We start from the raw sequence: 21,316 nt of genomic DNA, 5'->3' as shown, positions 1-21,316 counted from the left end.
ACTATCTTATCATGATCTCATATATTATGTTCATATTTATGTTTCTGAAAACTCAGAAAAAGAATTTACTGGTTTTTCATGGATTTGGACAGTTTTAACATTTAAATAGCACCCCTTTCGATACAGAGTAAAATTCCTCTCAAGCGTTTGCATACAGCAAGGCATATCTGAACCATTGCTTTCCCTTGGCCAGTAATAGTCTAGTGACAAGCAACATGGAGTTTTATTCCTATCTGTGGAAAACAACACATTTAGTTGATGCTTTTCCCCTGAGTTCCCTCCAGCACTTGAAGACACTGTGTCCACCTGCCCAGCTCAAAAAACATTTTAATCAGCCTCCATAGCAACACTCACCCCAGCAGAGTGACTCACACAGTGACCACAGTGGTGCATACACCTCCCTTCATTTTAAGGGAGGCTAACATGTGAAAATGCTTTTGTTTCCTATGGAAACACAGTAACTCTGTACAAAATGTGGATGAATAAGAACCAGTGGTGCACAGTAAGACCCATGAATAGGTCCATGATTACAAACAATGTGACAAATCAAAGACAATCAATGGCATTATTTTCATTACTCAGAAATGGGATAGAGACTGAGGAAGGGCCAGGGATGCTGTTCCAGCAGCACTAACTCCACTGAACATGCTGCCATCACATAAAACCCCACATCCCACACTGAGACCCAACCACTCAGCCTCCGCCCCAGAATCACCAGGACACGGCTCCTCATCTCCTTCCTAACGGTTGCCAGGGCAACGCACTTGATGTCTGTCACCTCTGAACAGGTGGGAGAACACACAAGCAAAGCTCTGTTCTCTGAGTGAGGCTCAGAATTCATCAACCTGCCAGCTTAGACCTTAATCCAGATAATTGGCCTAAGAGTTTCTGCCAGACCCCCTTCACCTCCTTATTCCTTAGACTGTAAATCATGGGGTTCAGCATGGGCGTCAAAATGGCATAGAAGAGAGATCAACTTCTTCTGAAGGACAGAAGGGCTGGACCTGGGCTGGATGTAAGTACAGATGGCCATCCCATAGCACAGGGCGACCACAGTCATGTGCGAGGCGCAGGTGTGGAAGGCCTTCTTCCTCCCCTCTGTGGACCAGATCTTTAGGATGGCGGAGATGATCCTGATGTAGGATAAGAAAACTAGGCAGAGTGGTGTCATCAGCAGGACAATGCTGGACACCATGATTGCAACCTCATTGGAGGAGATGTCTACACAAGCCAGCCTGACCGCAGTGAGGAGCTCACAGAATATGTGATCAATAAACCTGTTTGTGCACATGGGCAATCTGCATGAGAGTTGACAGAGCCACTGACCCAGGATATGGCGGCCAGCCTCTTACACAGCCTTCCATGCATGATGACCGAGTACCACAGGGGGTCTCACATGGCCACATAACGGTCATAGGCTATCACTGTCAATAGGACAAGCTCAATCCCACCCAAGCCCAGGGGAAAAAATAAAACAGCTGGGCTCACGTGTGGGATGACTTTATGTTCTGCAAGGAAATGCACCAACATCTGAGGAACGAGGCATGTGACATAAGAGACATCAACGAGGGACAAGTTGGTGAGAAAGAAATACATGGGGGTATGGAGGTGAATGTCCAGTCCAATCAGAAGAACAAAGAGGAAGATGCCCAGCACTGTCACCAAGTATGTGATCAAGAACAGGACAGAGAGGGAGACCTGAGTGTCTCGGTCACTGGACAGGCCAAGGAGAATAAACTCTCTCACCCACGTCTGGTTGCCTGTTCCCACAGAAAAACAGTATCTGCAGAGTCCAAAGTAGTAAAAATCTCATCATTTAAAGAACCCTAAGGATAACTTCATCAAAAAACACATGTGTAGACATGCCAGTCCTAGTCAGATGTTTCAGTTCACTATGGGCAAGAAATAGGTCTGATCTTGATGTGCGTTATATCTATTCCACATAAGAGTAACAAGCCATCATCTTCCAAAGAACACGATGGAATCTTAAAGTCTGGAAATAATGCAGTGGGATTTTGGGAGCTCTTGATCTTTCTGCTGCAAAAGAAGATGGTAGGTGACAATGGGACATAAAATATAATGAAAATAAACACGAAGTTTGGGAACAATGCTGCATATGGTGGCACCAAACAGTAGATGTGAAACAACTTGAGAGAGATTCAGACATGGAATCGGCAGGTGTACATAGTACAAGGAAAGCTGATGCCTCATAGGTACAACTGAATAGGAATCCTTTTTTATGACTTTGCAGATGTGTGATTTGGGTTAGCGACTTAAATTTTTATATACAAAATATGACAATACAGCCTCTACTCTCTGTAGACAACTTATGGGAAAAGTCTGTTATAAACAATACAAATTTAATCAAACTGCTTCATGCAGAAGCAAATCTTGTGACATCTGATTACTTACTTACAACATTCAGAACATCATGGACAGGCAAGTGTACTAATACTAATTAGAATCTGCTCTATCTTTAATTTTATTAATTTTAGCACTTATCATGTCTGTGTTTTAGAACAAAGGATATTTTACTAAAATATCCTGCTAATATTAAATATCTTGCATGGATATTTCAGCTCATTACTTTTAACCCTTCAATGAATATATTAATTTCTGATCGCAGCTGTCTTCATTTTTAATAATTTCAATTCGACATAATGGATAGTCCACTATTTCTGTTTTCTACAGTCACAAAATCTCTTCTTAAATGCCTGGTAGGTTACAAAAATAGAAGTAGCAGCTGTATTAAAGTTGTGACGTTATAAAGGAAGAAATCCAGTTGGTGGAATGGTTTCAACACACCTGCATAAACACTGTCTACACTTTACTTTGGATCAACTTTCAGCAAAACTGGGCTTGATTCCTGGTCTGTCCTCAGGAATGCAGAAGGACCTTACCTGTGGTGGGTGTCTCAGGACTTGGTGTCAGAAATCTGAGACTGGGTCTTCTCATGGCTACTGGACTTGGGGCATCAGAAGCTAACCCCTATTTGTGCTACTCACTGAATCAACTGAAAAGACTGACTTTGCACATGTCTGCTGCATTTCCTCACTAGTAATGAGATGTCAGCTCCCTCCTCCAGACTATGGAGACAGTTTTGGCCAAAAACCAGGCATGAACAATGAATACAGAGCAGCATCCTGTTAACTCTTTCTCCTATGCCAAGCCTATTTTGCTTTCAGTTCTTTCCTTGTGTCAGCATTCACCTCCAACTCTAGCGGATCTGTTTTTCTGCAGGTACCAAATGTTCCTCTAAAACGTAATAAGGGGCCTTGGCCTCCCCGGTGGCACAGTAGGTTAAGCGCAGCACTGTGAAGCTGTCTGCAGCCTCTGCTGTGCCAGTTCAATTCCTGGCTGGCCAGGGGAATACCCACATGGGGTGGCAGACTTCTTCTGTCTCTCCCGCTGCTCCCCTCAGCAGTGTATTTCAGTCAGTCTGCCTGTTCTGTTCCCTACAGAGTAGGGAATTCTCTGAATTCTCTCATCCTCCCACGCCTGTGGCCTATACCCCAGTGCTTGTATAAATAAATAAATATTTTTTAAAAATAAATAAATAAAACGTAATAAGACCCTTGTTTAGCTTTAGGTCATCTTTCCCTCCTTGGCAGAGCACAGAGTGAAGAGCAGCACAGCCCTCAGTTCTGCAAGGAAGGATTTCCTCATGCATCACAATTTGTTATCAGTCATGGCACATGGATTTTCAGGAATGTTATCTTTTGTTCACATATGACTAGAAGATTTGGAATTTTCCATATTTTAGCTTCTGGATCTATACCTCTTGAATGTTGAGATCTCCACTCCACAGTACCTCCTCACTCCATACACACTACCCACTCCAGGCACTAGAGGAACTTCTTGGGGATCAATACATCCTCTATGAGTCAGCAGGACACAATGAATGATAGCACTACTCTGGGAGCCATTTCTACACCAAGGCAGCTAACTATACATGGAGAATTAGGAACCAGATTCAGATATGCCATGAAACCCAAACAAAATTATTCCCTGTTCTAACCATCCCCTTAACTGGATCTCAAGAATGCCTGAGACCACTGCATTATCATCCAAATGGGGGACAAGTGGGGTAGAGGAGAAGTTAGTGAAACAAAAATCAGTCCTGGGCCTCCCTGGTGGGACAAGGGGTTAAGTCTCAGCACTTGAAGATATCGGCAGCCACTGCAGCAAGAGTTCGATCCCCGGTCAGGGAGCTAACCCACATGGCCCAGCAGAACTCTCCTGTCCCACTGCTCCCCTCAGCAGTGTATTTGAGTTGATCTGCAAGTCCTTTACCCCACTCTGTCTCTGCTGAATCCTCTCACCAACCCCAGCACCTCTGGCCTGCACCCCAGCTCTTATATGCATAAATAAATCTTTAAAAAAATCACTCCTAATTGATGAGAGTTTATACCATTGTTAGAAATTTTACAAAGCCATAAGACCATGTGAAATCAGTGTCCAGCTCCCATAAGATTGGATTTTCCTGAAAATAAGTTTTCAAAAATTGTCAGGAATAAACCAGTGCATAATTGATATTTTATTATAGTCATCAAACTATATTTGCTTATTAGTAAATTGGTTATTGAATTGCATTCCTGTGTGAGCCTGTGTCTAGTGGGATGAGGGAGGAAGGGGTAGGCACAGAACTATCACCTGATCCTGACTTTGAAGAATCACTGGCCAGATAGGAACATCAAAATCTACAGGCATTCATTTTCTGCTTTAAAAGACTTGGTAAGTGAAAACAATACAATATCTTAGCATTAATAACATCTTAATTACACGCACATTAATTATATGACAAGCTAACATACAGTCATTTGAAAAAATAGCTTCGTTGTAGATTCATTCTCCAATTTCCACTGATGTGGAAGGAACAATGTCTGGCAAACGTGCATTGTTTTATCTTGGATACCAGACTGTTTAACATTCTCACCAGTTTTGTGGTGGATGGATGAAAGCGCATGATGATTAAATTTACAGATAACAGCAAATTAGAGTAAATGGTTATTGATTTGGAAGCTAGGATTAGAATTCCAGATGACCTCTCACAAACCAGAAAAGGTGTCCTTTAGGGCGGACAGGAGTATTGAGAAATGTGGAGGGAAATAGGATTTTTTTTTTAACTACAGAAACAAAATATAGCGGGTTCTAGAACATTTTTAATGTACAAATTATAAGTTGAAATCATTTAAAACAAACCAAATACACACCAGAAAGTATAGCAATAATGTTAAATTAAAGCAGATTCATTTTTGAAGGTTTAAAAACAGGATTGACACAACTAGCAGGCAGGAAACTAAGTGAAATAAGTCAGACAGGAAAAGGGAAAAGCCATATGCTTTCACATGTGTGTGAGATAAAGAAACAAAACAATGAAGCAAACAAAACAACCCTTGGAGTACGAAACAAAATGGTGTCTACCAGAGGGAAAAGGCCAAGGGCAGGTCGTTGGTTAAAGGTGATCAGCACCAGGGTGGTGGGTGGAGACTAGGTGTTCGCTGGGGGTCATGATGGAGTGACGCAGGTGTTGAGTTATGCTGTGCACCTGAAATCTTTACATGTTTTACATATTTTTACTTTGACTAAAAAACAAAAAGCAGTTTCATTGGAAGGAAACAGAAAATAATATATCTTCCCCCTACTGGAGCAACCACTCCTGGATCAGGGTTTACTCTAATTTGGGAAAAAATGGTTTTCTGAGAGTGTTTGACTACAGAACTTCAGAATCTTAGAGACATCTCTACCAAGGGGAGGGGTTGTCAGAGCTGTGACTCAAGGGGGCTTAAAATGGGGGTGTTTCAGTTAGTTCACCCCGTACTTATTAAACATTTAAGCACAGCATTGCATAAAGTGCTATAGTCAATAAACCCTTTTGTGTCTGTGGGTGAAGGAAGATTTGGATGGACTCAAAACACAATGGTATTAGACATTCTCATCCTGAATTAAATAGTAAATAAATTTCAGGTTTTCTTTAACTAAAATCAGTCAATTTGTCTATCATATATGTATGTCAGTACGATTTCTCCAAGGGTATCATTAGGAGATAAATTGAATGTTAACGCAAATACATACATATCTATAAAGTGTGTCTGTTTATAAAATAATTGTGATCCCAGAACGGCATCACAAACACACGAGCAGTAGCTTCAGGGAACCAGATATAAAGAGCAAAGGATCACAACTTTGCTGAACAACTTCCAGAACATCGAGCTACTTAAAAGTCAAGACAGATGTGTATCTGGGGCACAGGTCCTTTTATTACACTGCCGTGCAGGTGGTTGAAAGCTGGTCGCAAAGACTTACAGGCATCTCATGAACTTTGCTGAGAGAGTGAAATAAATAAAAACTAAACTGAAAGAATTAAATTGGAAAATATCTCCACCCAGGAAGCTCCTGGGAAACAAATATCTTTCATATTTTAACCGCCTGATTTTACGCAGTTTTAAAGATTTTCTGTGAAAGGTGGGTGACGTCTCCCTACTGTTATCTGTCAGCTCTGTTTTATCCTCAAGAAGAATAGATGCCCTGAAGAAACTGCCTACTGTACAGAAAGTATCACTGCAAGAAAAGGAAACCCTAATATTATTTATCAGGGAAGGCTTTGACACATCATTTCTTTAAAAATACTTTCAGGTACATATACACCATGGAATATTACTCAGCATTCAAAAAAGATAAACACATGCAATTTGCAGCAACATGGATGGCGCTGGAAGGGATCATGCTCAGCGAAATAAGCCAGAAAGAAAAAGAAAAATACCGGATGGTCTCACTCATAGCAGGAATCTAGAAAACTTAAATAAGGGACCAGGAAAATGAATAACTATAAGAAAGTGAAAATCAAAATCAACAAACAACTATGAACCAGAGATACTCTATGGGGAGGTGGGGTACAGGGAGGGGAGGGATTGGGGTCAAAATAAGGGGGTGGCAATTGTATGGGAAATATAAAAATAAAATTTATATAAAAAAACACATTCCCATCATTATTCTTATTATCAAATAACTAAGGAGTTATCACTGAAGCCAAGAAATAGAGGTTTATTAGCATTCTGCTAAATCCAATCAATTACATAATAAAATTGTACCCTTTGAAATATCTCCTTATTGTGTGATAAATATATTGGTAATTTTAAACTAAGAAATCAAGATAGGCAACAAAATAAGTTCAACATGGATGGCGCTGGAAGGGATCATGCTCAGTGAAATAAGCCAAAAAGAAAAAGAAAAATACCGGATGGTCTCACTCATAGCAGGAATCTAGAAAACTTAAATAAGGGACCAGGAAAATGAATAACTATAAGAAAGTGAAAATCAAAATCAACAAAAACTATGAACCAGAGACACTTTTTGGGGGGTGGGGGGCGGGAGGGAGGGATTGGGGTCAGAATGGGGGGATTGCAATTGTATGGGGAATATAAAAATAAAATTTATTAATTAAAAAAAATAAATAAATAAGTTCAATATTGTAAGTTAGGTGCCAAAATATTTGGAAATAGTTTAGTCATCTATATACAAAATGCAACAGAATTAAAACACGATTATAAATGTTTTAAAAACTAAAATGACAATACAATAAAAATGTTTATTCATTAAAAAAATACTTTCAGGTGTTGGGGTGTAAAGTTAAGAGTCACAGATTGTGGGGTCTTAGTAACTGGAAATTTCCCCCAAAGCACGTTCCAGATTTCAAATTCTCCTCAGAGCCAACTCTCTGTGACTGTAAGTCTCAGAAAAGGCATTACTGCTTCAAGTGACTTGCATGTCCACATAATTATAAAAGTCACACACCAGTGCCTTTGGTGGAGGAGGAGGTGGTGAGAGTAGTGACTGGGAATTAAGGTGTAGTGGGCAGCAATGGACACAGGGCAGGTTTTCTATGATCCAGCAGACCGGGTAAAGGAGGAGTCAGAGTCCTCAGTGGCTTTTTGCAGGTCTTTTATTGGGGTTACCAGGTACACAGCAGGCAGGGGTGCTGGGGGGCCGGGAGTCTGGCAGGCCTCCCAGCCCCCAGCAAGTCTTCACTCTATCTGGACTCTCCGGCCTTCTCTGCTTCCTCTCAGCTTCTGCTGGCGTCCCCGTGACGCCGCCCTTAAAAGCCCAGTCTCAGCCCAGGTGAGTCCCATCTACCTAGGCCCACACCCTACTCCAGGTGCCCACCACCAGGCGTGCATTCGGGACCACAGGGTTCCGTCATCCATCCTGATGGCGGAAGGGCAGAAAGGCCTGACACTTTTTCCTTACCCTACATAAGGTAAATTTTTTTTAAAAAAGCTAAAATAAGAGGAGTTTTCACAGATTGGTGGTGGTAACAATTGATGAGGGGATAATATTCTTAATCATTCGAATCTTTAAAAAGCATTTTTAAAAGGGAGGGTGGCTGGATTCCCAGACAGAACACTCACCTGAGGCTGTTTCTCCCTCCAGGTGCGTCCCCTGGCGGCTGCCGCTGCTTCCCCAGGGTCCCTGCTAGACAGGCAAAAGCCCCAGATTTCTAAACTAGAAACCCTGGGGCAGGACCCTGCCTTTAGGGCCCAGCCTGCCCTACAGGTGTCTCCCAAGCACCCTGAAGGCGGAGAACCATATTGGTGACTTCTGGGAGCTTCCTGAACTACCAGCGCCCAGGCAAAGCCCCAGACCAATTAAATCAGAGTCTCTGGGGCTGAGGGATTGGCAACAAATGGTCCTTCAGCCTCCTCAGGTGCTTGAAATATCATGCAAGATGGAGCTTCTGCCGTAGAGAGACCCCTTCCACCCCAGAGAGCCCCTTCCACCCCAGAGAAAGGCACTCTGGCTGAGCTCCCAAACTAACCCTCCTCCAACAGATCAGGCAAATCACGTATTTGTCTTTTTACTTCTTTTTCAAAGATTTTCTGAACAGAATTGTAAAAACCACAGGCTGAGAACAGTCAGGATTGCTTCTTCTATTAAATCCATCAGTGCTTTTGTTAGTCAATTCCAACCCCAAGGGAAAAGGACCCTAGACTTCATTTCCTGCAGGTGGAAGGGATGGGGGAGGGCGGGTGAGCATCCTGACCCCCCAGGCCCAGCCATTCAGATCCAGGTTTTCTGTGAGCCCAGGAGCACAATGGTTGTGTGGGATGGTGGTTGCATTATTAAGTTTTTTGGTGGTTTGGTTTTGTTTGGTTTGGTTTTTGCTTTTTAAGAAATTATCCAGGCATTTTCCAAAGTGGTTGCATCAAGTAACACAAGTCTCACCAGAAATTGATGTTGTCACTGTCATTAGCCATTCTAATTATTTTTATTTGCATAGTCAGTATGGCTAATGATGGCAATCCTCCCTGTGCTTATTTATTTATGCATAGAAGAACTGGGGTGTAGGCCAGAGGTGGAGGGGGAGAGGATTCACCAGAGACAGGGTGGGGAGAATGGGAGATCTACTGAAATCCACTGCTGAGGGGAGCAGCGGGGAGACAGGAGAGGTCTGCTGCACCATGTGGGTAGCTCCCTGGCCGGGGACCAAATTCAGGCCACAGTTATGATCAAACTCAGTATCACAGCTGAGACTTAACCCCTAGGCCACCAGGGAGGCCCCCCTTCCTGTGCTTATTTAATGCCAAAGGTCTGCGTTCTCCAGTGGAAAGCTCTCCAAGCCTCTTACTATGTTCTATTATGCTCTGTGCTATTCTGCTGTTAAAGTTCCTTGTGTGTTGTAGGTGCTACCTTTTAGCTGGAAATGTGCTTTTAAATGTTTTCTATATCCTATACCTTAACTTTTCTTCTTAATGGTCTTTTTCAGAGTAGAATTGGTAGTTTTGGTGAGGTCTGTGCTCTGCTTTCTATAGTTTCTCCCTTGGGGGATTAGCTCTAACTGTAAGAATTTTCATTAACACTCTATGGTCCACTCTCAACTCTGCATTGATTTCCTGCACTTCTCTCCAAAAGTCAAGATGGTTTTTCTAGAAGTTTAAAGAACATTTCCTAAATATCTCACAATTGACTCAGTTCTCTCCACATACTCGTATTCTCTGTCTCCTTTATTTCTATCAATAGATTAAATCCTCCCACTCTCCCAAGGCACCATGTCTAATTGTTCCCACTTCCACACGCCACGGAATAAATCATCTTCCTTCATTGTTTTATTACATGTCTTCCACCTCTCCCTTCGTCTCCATTTATACTGCTCGTACACTAATGATGGAGGATACGGATAGAAAAGTCGGGAAAGAGGCGCCACCAGACCAGAAACCTGGTTCACACACTGCCAGAAGCTGGAGGTGGGAGTAGAGAGGATTAACATGGCTGTTAGACCAGCTATAGGAACTAAAAATCCTTCGGAGCCAAGACACAGACCCAAGCAAAGAGTCAGATGCTGTTGGTGTCTTAGGGCCTAAGCCAGAAGTAAAGACACAGACATTGAGAGTCTTTGTAGAATCTCCCTTCCTTTCAAATTCTATTTAATTACCCAAAATCAATGGGAAACAGGCCACTCCACAAAGGAGTGAGCCTCTCCCAAAGAGAAGACTGTCTCAGTGCAGTCTCTGCCCTGGCACGGAGCAGCAGGCCTTCTGCCCACCCGCGACTGGGCAGGTGCTTCTTTTCACCATCTCTGTCCCTCTGCAGGGCAGCAGCCTCCTGCCTGCCCCTGACCTCTACCTGCTGGGGCTTCTCCTCACTGACCTCCCTCAGCAGAGGCAGCTCTCCTCAAGGCCGCCCGCCTATGACCACGCAGGCCTTTCTCAGCCAACCTATCCCTTTCGGGGCAACCCCTTCTGCCTGCTAGTGTCTGTGCAAGTGTCCTTTATTCTTCTCTCCCTGTTATAATAAACCTGCCTTTCGGATATAACTAACCTCGCTGTGTCATGGGTAAGCTCGCCTAGAGAACTCGCCACATGCCCCTGAAAGGGGAGCTCTGGTGAAACCTTCCCCTGAGTGAACCCAAGGATCGGCTCTCTGAACCCAACAACTCCCAAAACGGCTTCAGTGGGCAGTCCAGTTTCCAGAATGGTAGCGATATCGGCACACTGGGGAGCCTGTACTCAGTGCCCCTTAATGACTGTCTTTTCTGCCTCAATTAGCCAGTTTGCACACTTTGCTTGGGACTACGGCCACTGCCCTGTGGCATATGGAGCTCGGTAAGTAGCAGGAGTACTACGAGAAGTGGACTTTTTATTCTTCTCTCCACGTTTCTGTGTAGCTGTCAGTAGAAAGAAGACAAAACAGGTTTCCCTTTTTGTTGGCCCATCTGATTTTCTTTAAAAAGCTTGGCTGAGCTATAACGACAGGGAAGAGACCTCAAAGCTAAGACCAGCCTCGAGCCATCCAGGCACCATCTCAGCTCGGTCGTGACCTGATCTGAACCCAGATGGCAGCTTTGCCCTCTAAAGGATGACTCACCACAGAGAAGCAGGAAGAGTCCTCCAAGGCCCTCAGCAATTCCCTCTCTGGACTGCTTTCAAAGCCAGCCCCAGGTCCTATAAGAGTCCATTTTCCTAGCTTAAGCATTTAGAGCTAATTGAAAAGATGCGTTTGGTTTGCTGCTCTAGCTACCTTTACTCTCTGGGGAAATTCTCACTAGTTCCTCCTCTCATAACCCCTTTCACCTTTTCATCCCACCCACCCAAAGCCAAGAGGAAAACTCCAGATCTGTAAATGTGTATCATTCCCCAGATCATAAAAACTCCAACGGGTTCTTTCCAGTCCTAAAGACCTTGGGATTTTTAGAAATTTTTATTTTCTGTCTCTTCTGACTAGAACAGGGACTTTTGCTTCTATGGTGATGTATTTCTAGTGCCCAGAGAGTGCCTGGCACATACAAAATGTGCACACATTATTACTGTGTGCTATTAGGGAGCACGAGGCAATAAAGGGACAGCAGGGGGGAGCCTGATGGTGACGCAGCAGTTGTGTATCTTGATGGTGGGGACACAAGTGGTAAAATTGGAACAAGCTCCATGCATTGTGCAAAGGTCTATTTCCTGGCTGTGATATTATACTGTGTCATTATGCAAGATGTTAGCATGAGGGGAAAACTAGGTGAAAGGCACTTAGGAATTATTCCCTGAACATTTTTTTGGCAGCTTCCTGTGTCTCTAGAATCATTTCAAAATAGAAAGTTTCTTAAAGTGCTGAGTGTTTTAATGAAGCACAATTTGCAGCTATGTTTCTTTAAAAGATATTTAACTAGTTCGAAGTCAATATTTAATAATATTCAGCATAGCTTTCTTTGACTCTCATAATTATGAGAGATTTACTTGGTCTTTCTACCTGTATATTTAAATATTTGTCTTTAATTCTTGGTTTGTCACTTTATTTTTTTTCCTTTAGATCGTCTTTGAGTTTCCTGCCCTGGAAGGAAGTTTTCAAATAAACCTTGAAATTTAAAGCTATCAACCCTTCCTCAACCCCCACCTCCTAAGCTGAGCCCCCAATTTGCAGTGAGACGAGAATATGGCCATGTCACACTGTGAACACAAGTAATTAGCACAGCTGCTTTAGAGGTTCCGGTTCTAATATGGGCTTGTGTCTTTACCAAGGGGATGCATCCCGAGTAATGCAACATTAGGCAACTCTGTTGTCCTCGTGCAGATGTCACAGAGGGTAATTACACAAACCTAGAGGTGGCAGAGCTCACTGCCCCAAGAGACATGGAAATATCTTCTACCCACCCAGCCACACATCTGTGTTGGGGCCACAGATGCCATCCATGGCTGACCCGACCCAAACCACACTAAGGACAATGAGTAGAGTTTTTCTAGATGGCTGGTGCCTTGCCATCTGAGGCCCATAGAAAGAACAGATTGGGTTTGTATTTCTTAGCTCATTTGCCTAAAAGAGGCATTTTTCCATTGCCCTACCCATCAACCCAGAAAGAGCAGCAATGTGGTCATGCGTCAGCATGGCGCCCCTGATGTCACCGAGAGTCCATGCCTATGACTAATTGCCTCCATTCCTAGAAGGCAGCCAGGTTTTTAAATTGTATATGTGTGTACATGCATGCATATGTAATTGCGTTTACTTTAATGCAGAATTACCTCTTTCCCTCTTTTTCTTCTTTACCCAATGGCCCTGTGCTGATAATTTTTCAAGAGCCTATTGGAACCAGGGCTCCTCTCACTGTGCAGAAGGCCTCTGGTGGTGCGTCAGAGAGGAAGTCATGTCGGAAAGAATGCCTAGAAAGGAATTTGATCTTTATTTTATTTTATTTTTATTTTTTAAAAGATTTATTTATTTATGCATACAAGAACTGGGGTATAGACCAGAGGTGTAGGGGGTGAGAGGATTCACCAGTGACAGAGTGGGGAGTAGAACAGATGGACTGACTGAAATACACTGCAGCAGACCGCTCTTGATCTTTATTTTAAAAAAGGAAGCCCAGTCTAATAAGACTAGAGGAGTTTCAAATGCTTTTGTAAATTCTTTTCCCCAAGCATAGGAGCCCGCAAGCTGTGTCTGAAAGTCTTACTGGATCAGAAGCACCTCCTCAGCCAATCTCCAGCCCTCCGCCTCCGGCAAAGCCCAGAAGCAAGGAGTAGCTCCTTAGGGACAATAATTCTCCTTTCCACTCTCTCCCTATAGCTTCATACCTCCAGGCTGTTATCTCTCTTCTTATCTCACCTCTGAAGATGAATCCCCTTCTAAACATGTTCTGAGCTGAAATAGTAGCACAAAGAGGAGAGTTTTTCCTCTAAGAGTTTTCAGAATATGGCAAAGTTAGCTTAATGGACATGGAGGAGGAGGAGGAGACAGACAGTGTCTTGGCTGGGCCTGAAGAGGAAGCAGGCATGAAGGGTGAGTGTGGTTGGTCCAGAGAAGAAAAAGAATTGTTCAGTATCACACAGGGAGCTAAGGATGGAGCGCAGGCTGAACTCTCCAAATTCTCTACCTTGGTCTGTTATTTTTGCTACACAACCCCGGAGGTGAACGGCACCCACAGTTTACAAGTGCTGACAGGGCAGTAGGAGGTAACCACCACCCAGTGCTTACCCTCATCACCCAGATGTGCTACCTGAGAGAATGAAGGACTCAGCATCACTCCTGTGATTCTCTTGCCAAAATGTGTAACCTGAAACTAATCACAAGGAAGGAGAGAAATTCAAAGTGAAGAAGATATATTAAAAAACCAGCTGCTGTCTTCAAAGGGGTCAAGGTCATACTGTGAAGAACTGTGGGAGACTGAAGAAAACTAAAAAGAAAAGACATGAAAATTAGATGCAATACGTATGAGTTGAGGCTAGAGCTTATTGCTATAAATGCCATTATTGGGATAATTAGCAAAATTTAAATGAGATCCAAAGAGCAAATAGTAGTGATGTATCACTGTTAATTTTTCTGATTGTGATGGAAGTATGATGCTTTTATAGGAGAATATTCTTAATAGTCAGGGATGGTTGGGGTATTATATTAGCAATTTTCTCTCAAATGGTTCAGGGGGAATAATTTTCTGTGCTCTTGTAGAGTTTCCTACAATATGAATCTTTTGATTGCATCTTTATGGTGCCATTTTACATATTCCTTCATCTCTCTATCACTTACAAGATAGTAGTTGGTTTTCTAAGACACAAAAATATTGATTCAAAAGAGCACCTGTACCCCTATGTTTATTGCAGCACTATTTATAATACGCAAAACCTGGAAACAACACAAATGCCTAAAAAAATGACTGGATCAAGAAGTTGTGGTATATACACAGACTGAAATATTACTCAGCAATCAAAAAAGATAAACTAATGTCATTTGCAGCAACGTGGATGGAGCTGGAAGGAATTATGCTCAGTGAAATAAGCCAGAAGAAAAAAGAAAAATATCGGGTGGTTTCACTTATAGCAGGAATATAGGGGAACCCAGTAAGACATCAGGGGGAAAAAATAATAACAGTACAAAACACAACAAAACACAACAAAAACAAACAGACAATTATAAATCAGAGACATCCTGCAGGGCAGGAGGTGGGAGAGGGGTCAGAAGGAGGGAGGAGCACAGGGGACTGTGGTGATGGTGCACGGGTGCACTGGTGAAGGAAATTCTATGGGGACTATACAGGGGGGGACACAAACATTGTTAAAAATGAACAATCTATATATAAAGGATAGTTGGCTTTCTCCATATTTTAAAGTATCCAACATAAAAAGAAGCTGCTGGTGCAAACTGTCATATCATTCTTGTCTGGGCATGTGTAAATTGAAACATGCAGAAAGGTGAGTCTTAATCATCTTGTCATCTCAGTGGAGTTTTTCACATAGTAATATAGGCAGTTAAATTTTAAATTAAATTTAGAAGTCAAAAGTCTTTAGATATTTTCTCTAAAATTCAATTTTCAATAGAAATTGTTATTAATGAAAGTTTTATGTGTCTAGAATAGCATTTAAGTAGAGGTGTGGAGTATGCATCTAATATGAAGCTCAGTGTCATTACAAGAAAAATCACACACTTTTATATTTTCTTGTAAAGCAACAGCAAGTGCTTCAGAGAACCTAATCTAGGTAGATTTCTTGCACAGGGAACTTCACTTTGTCAACAAGGTGCATGCAAAGTCTTTGCCAGAAACACACTCCCGGTGATTCCATTAAAAGTAGATGCTGCTACACTACAAAGCCATAATAATTAAAACAGTTTGGTATTGGAACAAAAACAGACACACAGACCAATGGGACTGAATAGAGAGCCCAGAAATAAAGCCACACTTATATGAACAACTCATTTTTGACAAAGGAGCAAAGAATATGCAATGGAGCACAGACAGTTTGTTCAATAAATGGTGCTGGGAAATCTGGCCCTCCACATGCAAGAAAATGAAACTAGACCACTCCCTCTCACCGTGCACAAAAATCAACTCAAAATGGATAAAAGAACTGGACATAAGACCTGAAACCATAAAATATATAGAAGAAAATATAGGTAAAACACTACAAGACATGCATTTCAGAAACATCTTTAAAGACATCACCCAAAGCAGTGATAGTGAAGGCAAAGATAAACACCTGGGATTACATCAAACTGAAAAGCTTCTGCACAGCAAAAGAGACATTAACCACCACAGAGAGACACCCCACTGATGGGGAAAAAGTCTTTTTATTCCATTCAACTGATAAGGGACTGATCACAAAGATATACAAAGAACTCACACGGCTCAACAAAAACAAAATAAACAACCCAGTCAAGAAATGGGCAGAAGAACTTAAAAGACATTTCTCCAAAGAGGAGATGCAAAAGGCATATGAAAAAATGTTCAACATCCCTTATAATCAGGGAAATGCAAATCAAAACCACACTGAGATACCACCTTATACCAGTAAGAATGGCACATATCAAAAAAACAAGTAACAACAAATGTTGGCGAGGATGTGGTGAAAAAGGAACTCTCCTGCACTGCTGGTGGGAGTGCAAACTGGTCCAACCACTGTGGAAAGCTGTCTGGAGGTTCCTCAGTCTACTAAAAACGCAGCTACCATACAACCCGGCAATTCCACTCCTAGGAATCTACTCAAAGGACACAAAAACATTGATTCAAAAGAGCACCTGTACAGCTATGTTTATTGCAGCACTATTTACAATAGGTAAAACCTGGAAACAACCCAAATGCCCAAAAATAGATGCCTAGGTCAAGAAGATGTGGTATATGTACACAATGGAATATTATTCGGCAATCAAAAAAAAATAAACTCATGCCATTCACAGCAATGTGGATGGAGCTAGAAGGAATTACGCTCAGTGAAATAAGCCAGAAGGGAAAAGAAGAATATCAGATGGTTTCACTTACAGCAGGAATATAGGGGAACCAAATAAGACATCAGTGTAAAAAAAAAAAAACAATAACAGTACAAAACACAACAAAGCAAAAACAGACAATTACAAACCAGAGACATCCTGCAGGGGAGCAGGAGGGAGAGCAATCAGAGGCAGGGAAGGAGGAGCACAGGAGACTGTGGTGATGGTGCACGGGTGCCTTGGGGATGGAAATTCTATGGGGACAACACCCGAGGGGGTGGAGGGAAGCAAATATTTAAGAAAAGTAAAAATTAAAAAAATAAAGTAGATGCCGCTAAATCATTTGGAGGAGTTGATGGAATCTCCAATGCACAGTGAGAATATGTGAGCAATAAGGAGCTGGGTGGGCGTCTGATTCAAATGTCCAATATCCAGCTATCAAAATCATCACAGCGACTACTGGCATGTTTTGTTGACCTGGGACACTACACTGAAATGCCCCCAGGAAAGTTTGTGAGCTCATGTCCATCCTCCCTCACACCTAAAACACATCAGCCTCCCCTGACCAAGGTGGGGCTCATGCCCTTCCTTCAACCTATGAGCTTGTGACAGGTGTCTTTGGAGACTAGGCCTCATGATGCCCTCTACCAAGGAGGGGCCCATGGACCTCGGTGGGGCGGGGGCAAGACGGTCGCAACGGTGTGATCACAGACATTTGAAGAAGTGTGATGCTGTGGCCCTGAGCACACACAGTGCTGTAAACCAGCGTTACTTCACTGAGAAACATTTAAGTAAAAATAATAATCGGGTTGAGAATCCTTTTTTAAAAGTCTGCAACCCAGCTGGGCATCCTCTCCCCACATCCCTGGTCCCTGACAAAGTCTACTGTTGTGTTCCCTCAGGAGGACCCTGCCCGGGAACTCCCTCCGGGCCAGGCCTACTTCCCAGAGGTGTCCAGAAATGGCTTACATGGTCACCCGCCACGGAGTGTGCTCTCGCGTGAGGTCCTCTGAGGGTGAAAGAAAGCCAAAGATGTGTTTACACAGCTGAGAGCAGGGCTGGGGGACCTGGATGCACAGGGGTTTAGGGATTGTAGGGGGTGCCTAAACACCCAGGGCTCTCGGGGAGCAGCTCTGGGTCTCATTCTCAGCTCTCTGCCAGGACAGCTGCAGCTCCGGCCTCATCTCTCCTCTCTGAGACTGAGGTCAGCCAGGCCCTTCCCTGCGCCCCCGCCTCTCCCCAGACAGCCCCCTCCCTGCAAAGCCGTCCTTTTGCCCTTAGTGTTGCGTTTCTGTGCCATTGCTCAAGCTGCAGAGCTAAAACATGGTCTCCAATCTTCTATCAGAAAAGGGAGCTCAGGAATGCAGGAGGGAGGGGGGCCGCCGGGCAGGGGGTGGGGAGGACGTGACCTTCACATGCAGATGTCCGGTTGGACTTCAGTGTTTCCAGCAGGAAAATTCCTGAGGCTGAATCGCTGGCACGTTCCTCTAGTCTTTGGTGTGTGTGTGCTTGTGTGTGTGTGTGTGTGTGTTTGTGTGTGTAGCTGCGGGGAGCTGGGAGGAGACTAGGCTTTGGGATGTGTGTGTGTGTGTGTGTAGGTGTTTGTGCTGGGAGTTTTGGGGAGTGTGTGTATGTGTGTGTGTAGCTGCGGGGAACTGGGAGGAGACTAGGCTTTGGGATGTGTGTGTTTGTGTGTGTAGGTGTTTGTGCTGGGAGGGGTGTGTGTGTGTGTGTGTGTGTGTGTGTGTGTGTGTGTGTGCTGCTGGGAGGAGACAGCCTCTGCAGCCTGGGCAAGCCTCTGCCCTGCAGCTCCCCAGGGGGCTGTGCCAGCCCTGCGGGTCCCCAGGGGGCTGTGCCAGCACATTCCCGGTCAGGGGGCCAGGCCTTGGGCTCGCTGCTCCTCCCTCCTGGTCACTCTCCAAGCCCGTCCCTCCTGCTCTGATGTCTGGGACAGGCTCCTTGGCCTGGTTCTGGGCCTGGGGGAAAGCCTGGCCTTGGGGGAAAGAAGCAGGAGAGGGGGTGCCCCCCCCCAGGCTAGGAGCTCCCCGAGTCTAGCGCCTGACGCACACGTTACCACGCGCGTTTTCTCAGCGCTGCAGACCAGCTTGCAAGGCAGTGAGGGGGAAGCAAGTGTCCTCGGGGGGTGTGCCCGCCTCGCTTCTCTGCGGAAGAGCTGAGCTCTCTGGGGACAAAGACGGACACTGCAGAGGAGACATGAACAGAAAATCCAAAGTGTGTGCACAAAGGGAAGCAGGAGAGAAGGAGAAACAGGTCAAGCGTGGTCAGAAATAAGTGGCAGCCAGGGCCTCCCCAGTGGCGCAGCGGTTGAGCGCTGGGCTGTGAAGCTGCCCGTGGCCTCTGCGGTGCCAGTTCGATCCCCGGCTGCTCCCCGGCCACTGGAGGAGGGTCCCACATGGCGCGCAGCCCTCTCCTGCCGCCCGCTGCTCCCCTCAGCAGTGTCCTTCGGTCCTTCTGCCTGCTCTGCTCCCCGCTCTGGCTCTGGTGAATTCTCTCACCCTCCCGCGCTTCTGACTGTACCCAGTGCTTGATATAAATGAATAAATGAAATCTTAAAAAAAAAAAGTGGCAGCCAGACAGGAGAGGCAGAAGAGAGGTGCGGACAGAAGCAGACACCCCCGGGGTAAGACAGCTGTGAAGATGGAGGTAGGGGCCCCAACCCCTAGGAGGTGGAAACGGCAGGATATGGACTGTCCCCCAAGCCTCCAGAAGGAGCAAGTTCCCGTCGACACCTGCACAGAACTGGTCAAGCCAGTGAGTTCGGGGTAATTTGCGCCAACGGTTATGGGGAGGGCGCGCTGGCCGGCCCCGCGGTGCGCAGAGGACGTCCTGGGGGTCTCGCTCGCCAGGCTCCCAAGAGTCCCACTTTTCCTCACGCTCCTTCACGTCCAATATCCGGCGCCTATTTACTGGTTAATAAAAATTTTAATATCTTGATATTTCATTTCATCGACAAGACAAGATCTGTGATATTTGAAAATCATTCAAAGACATAAAAATAAGTACCCATTGCCAGCTTCTTCATCCTTCTCTGCACCCCCTAAATAAGCAACTACAAGACCGTTTTCCTTCTTAAAAGAATGACATCATTGGGGCCTCCCTGGTGGCGCGTGGAGTCAAGACACAACGGATGAAGCTATCAGCAGCCACTGCAACACGAGTTCGATCCCCGGCCAGGGAGATACCCACATGGCGCAGCAGACCTCTCCTGTCTCGCCCGCTGCTCCCCTCAGCAGTGTACTTCGGTCCTTCTGCCTGTTCTGCTCCCCGCTCTGTCTCTGGTGAATCCTCTCACCCTCCACACCTCTGGCTTGTACCCCAGTTCTTGTATGCATAAATAAATAAATCTTTTAAAAAAAAAGAATGCCATCATGCTCTCCATTTTAATACAACCCAATTCTTTAAAAAAAAGTATGTAGGACCATCACTAACTAACTCGTCCTTGGAAATCACTCTGCATCATCTTCTCTAACAGTGTGTTATTATTTATTAACCTCTGGTCGTTCTCAACAACCTGCTGCACTCCCGGGAGGACCCCTGGGTCTCCACCCGGGCCAGGACAGAAACTGACACAAAGCCAGGCCTCACAGAGGGGATGCGCCCCCCCCAACACGGCTGTGGGGAGGCTCCACCCCACGGCTGCGCCCGCCAATCAGCTCCCGGGGCGCCCCCTCCCTGCCCGGCTCTCCCTGCCAGGCCCTCCCCAGCCCGGCCACCTTCCACGTCCCCAGCCTGCGCGCCGGGTCCTTCTGGGCTGCGTCGCCTGCCCCGGGAACAGCTGCTGCCCCCTCCTAGCCGTCCCCCTGCCCCCAATCCGCGCTGCAGGGAGTAGCGGGGCAATCGGTGAGTGGGGTCAGCGATGGACTCTGGACCCGCTCAGGCCTGGCGGGGACACAGGCCCCAGGCCCCAAGGGGTGTCCGGGCCGGGCCGCGAGAGGGAGGGAGTCTGCGCGGGGTGTGGGGCTGTGGGCCGGGGCTGGCTTGGGGTCCCCGAGGGGGGTTGGGAGTGGCAGAGGTGCTCCACAGCTGTCCTGACTCTTGGCCTCTCGGTCCCTTTGCTGCCTCCCCGCAGCTCGGGCTGTGTCCTTGCAGTGTTGCAGGACGCCATGGCCTGCCAGTAGGCAGGCGACCCCCTATTTTCTCCTGATTTCTTTTCTCGCTCCCCAGAGAGCCTTTAAGATTTGAGCTAAAGGGACCCTGGAGGTGATGTCATCTCACCTCCTGGGACTCGCTTGAATTCTCTGGGGGTGTCTTGCCTCTGCCTGAGCCCAGAGGTAACTGAAGGTCGTCACCTCCCCAAATGCCCTAGGCATTCTCGGATTCTGGGTGTGTCTGAGGTGCAGGCAGGGGTAATGGTAAGGAGAGGTGTGGAGAGGTTGGGGGTGCGGGGATTAGTCTGAGCATTTATCTGGAGTGTATTTGTCCTGATGCAATAAGTGCTGGATTATATAGTTTCCAGTCAATATCACCAGCTGGCCACCCTGTTGGCTCCACCTACAATAGAGGGAGAAAGCCTTAAATACAGGAGGAAAAGAGGTACCAATCTGATAATCATGGGAACTTCTTGGAAGAAGCACAGGTCTAACAGGACATGAAAGACAGAATGTATCTGTCTAGACGAGCATCC

At 45.2% G+C, this 21,316-nt stretch overlaps 1 protein-coding gene and 1 pseudogene across 2 annotated transcripts in view; one reads left to right on the top strand and one right to left on the bottom strand.

Moving 5' to 3' along the window:
• Positions 1–840: 840 nt before the first annotated feature.
• On the bottom strand, positions 841–13,122 carry LOC119251249 (olfactory receptor-like protein OLF3; annotated as a pseudogene).
• A 7,266-nt stretch (positions 13,123–20,388) lies between these two features.
• The window catches only part of LOC119248101 (TRPM8 channel-associated factor 1), a 34,312-nt gene continuing 33,384 nt past the window's right edge, over positions 20,389–21,316 (top strand). For both annotated transcript variants that reach the window (XM_037515109.2, XM_037515084.2), the window contains exon 1: positions 20,389–20,532. The gene's annotated coding sequence lies outside the window, so the exon portion shown is untranslated. The remainder of the gene's footprint in view (positions 20,533–21,316) is intronic.

Source organism: Talpa occidentalis, unplaced genomic scaffold, assembly GCF_014898055.3.
Source record: "Talpa occidentalis isolate TD23 unplaced genomic scaffold, MPIMG_talOcc4v2.1, whole genome shotgun sequence".
In the NCBI taxonomy this organism is placed as follows: Eukaryota; Metazoa; Chordata; class Mammalia; order Eulipotyphla; family Talpidae; genus Talpa; species Talpa occidentalis.
Note: the sequence above shows the minus strand (reverse complement) of the source record. Positions and strands in the feature narration are given on the sequence as shown.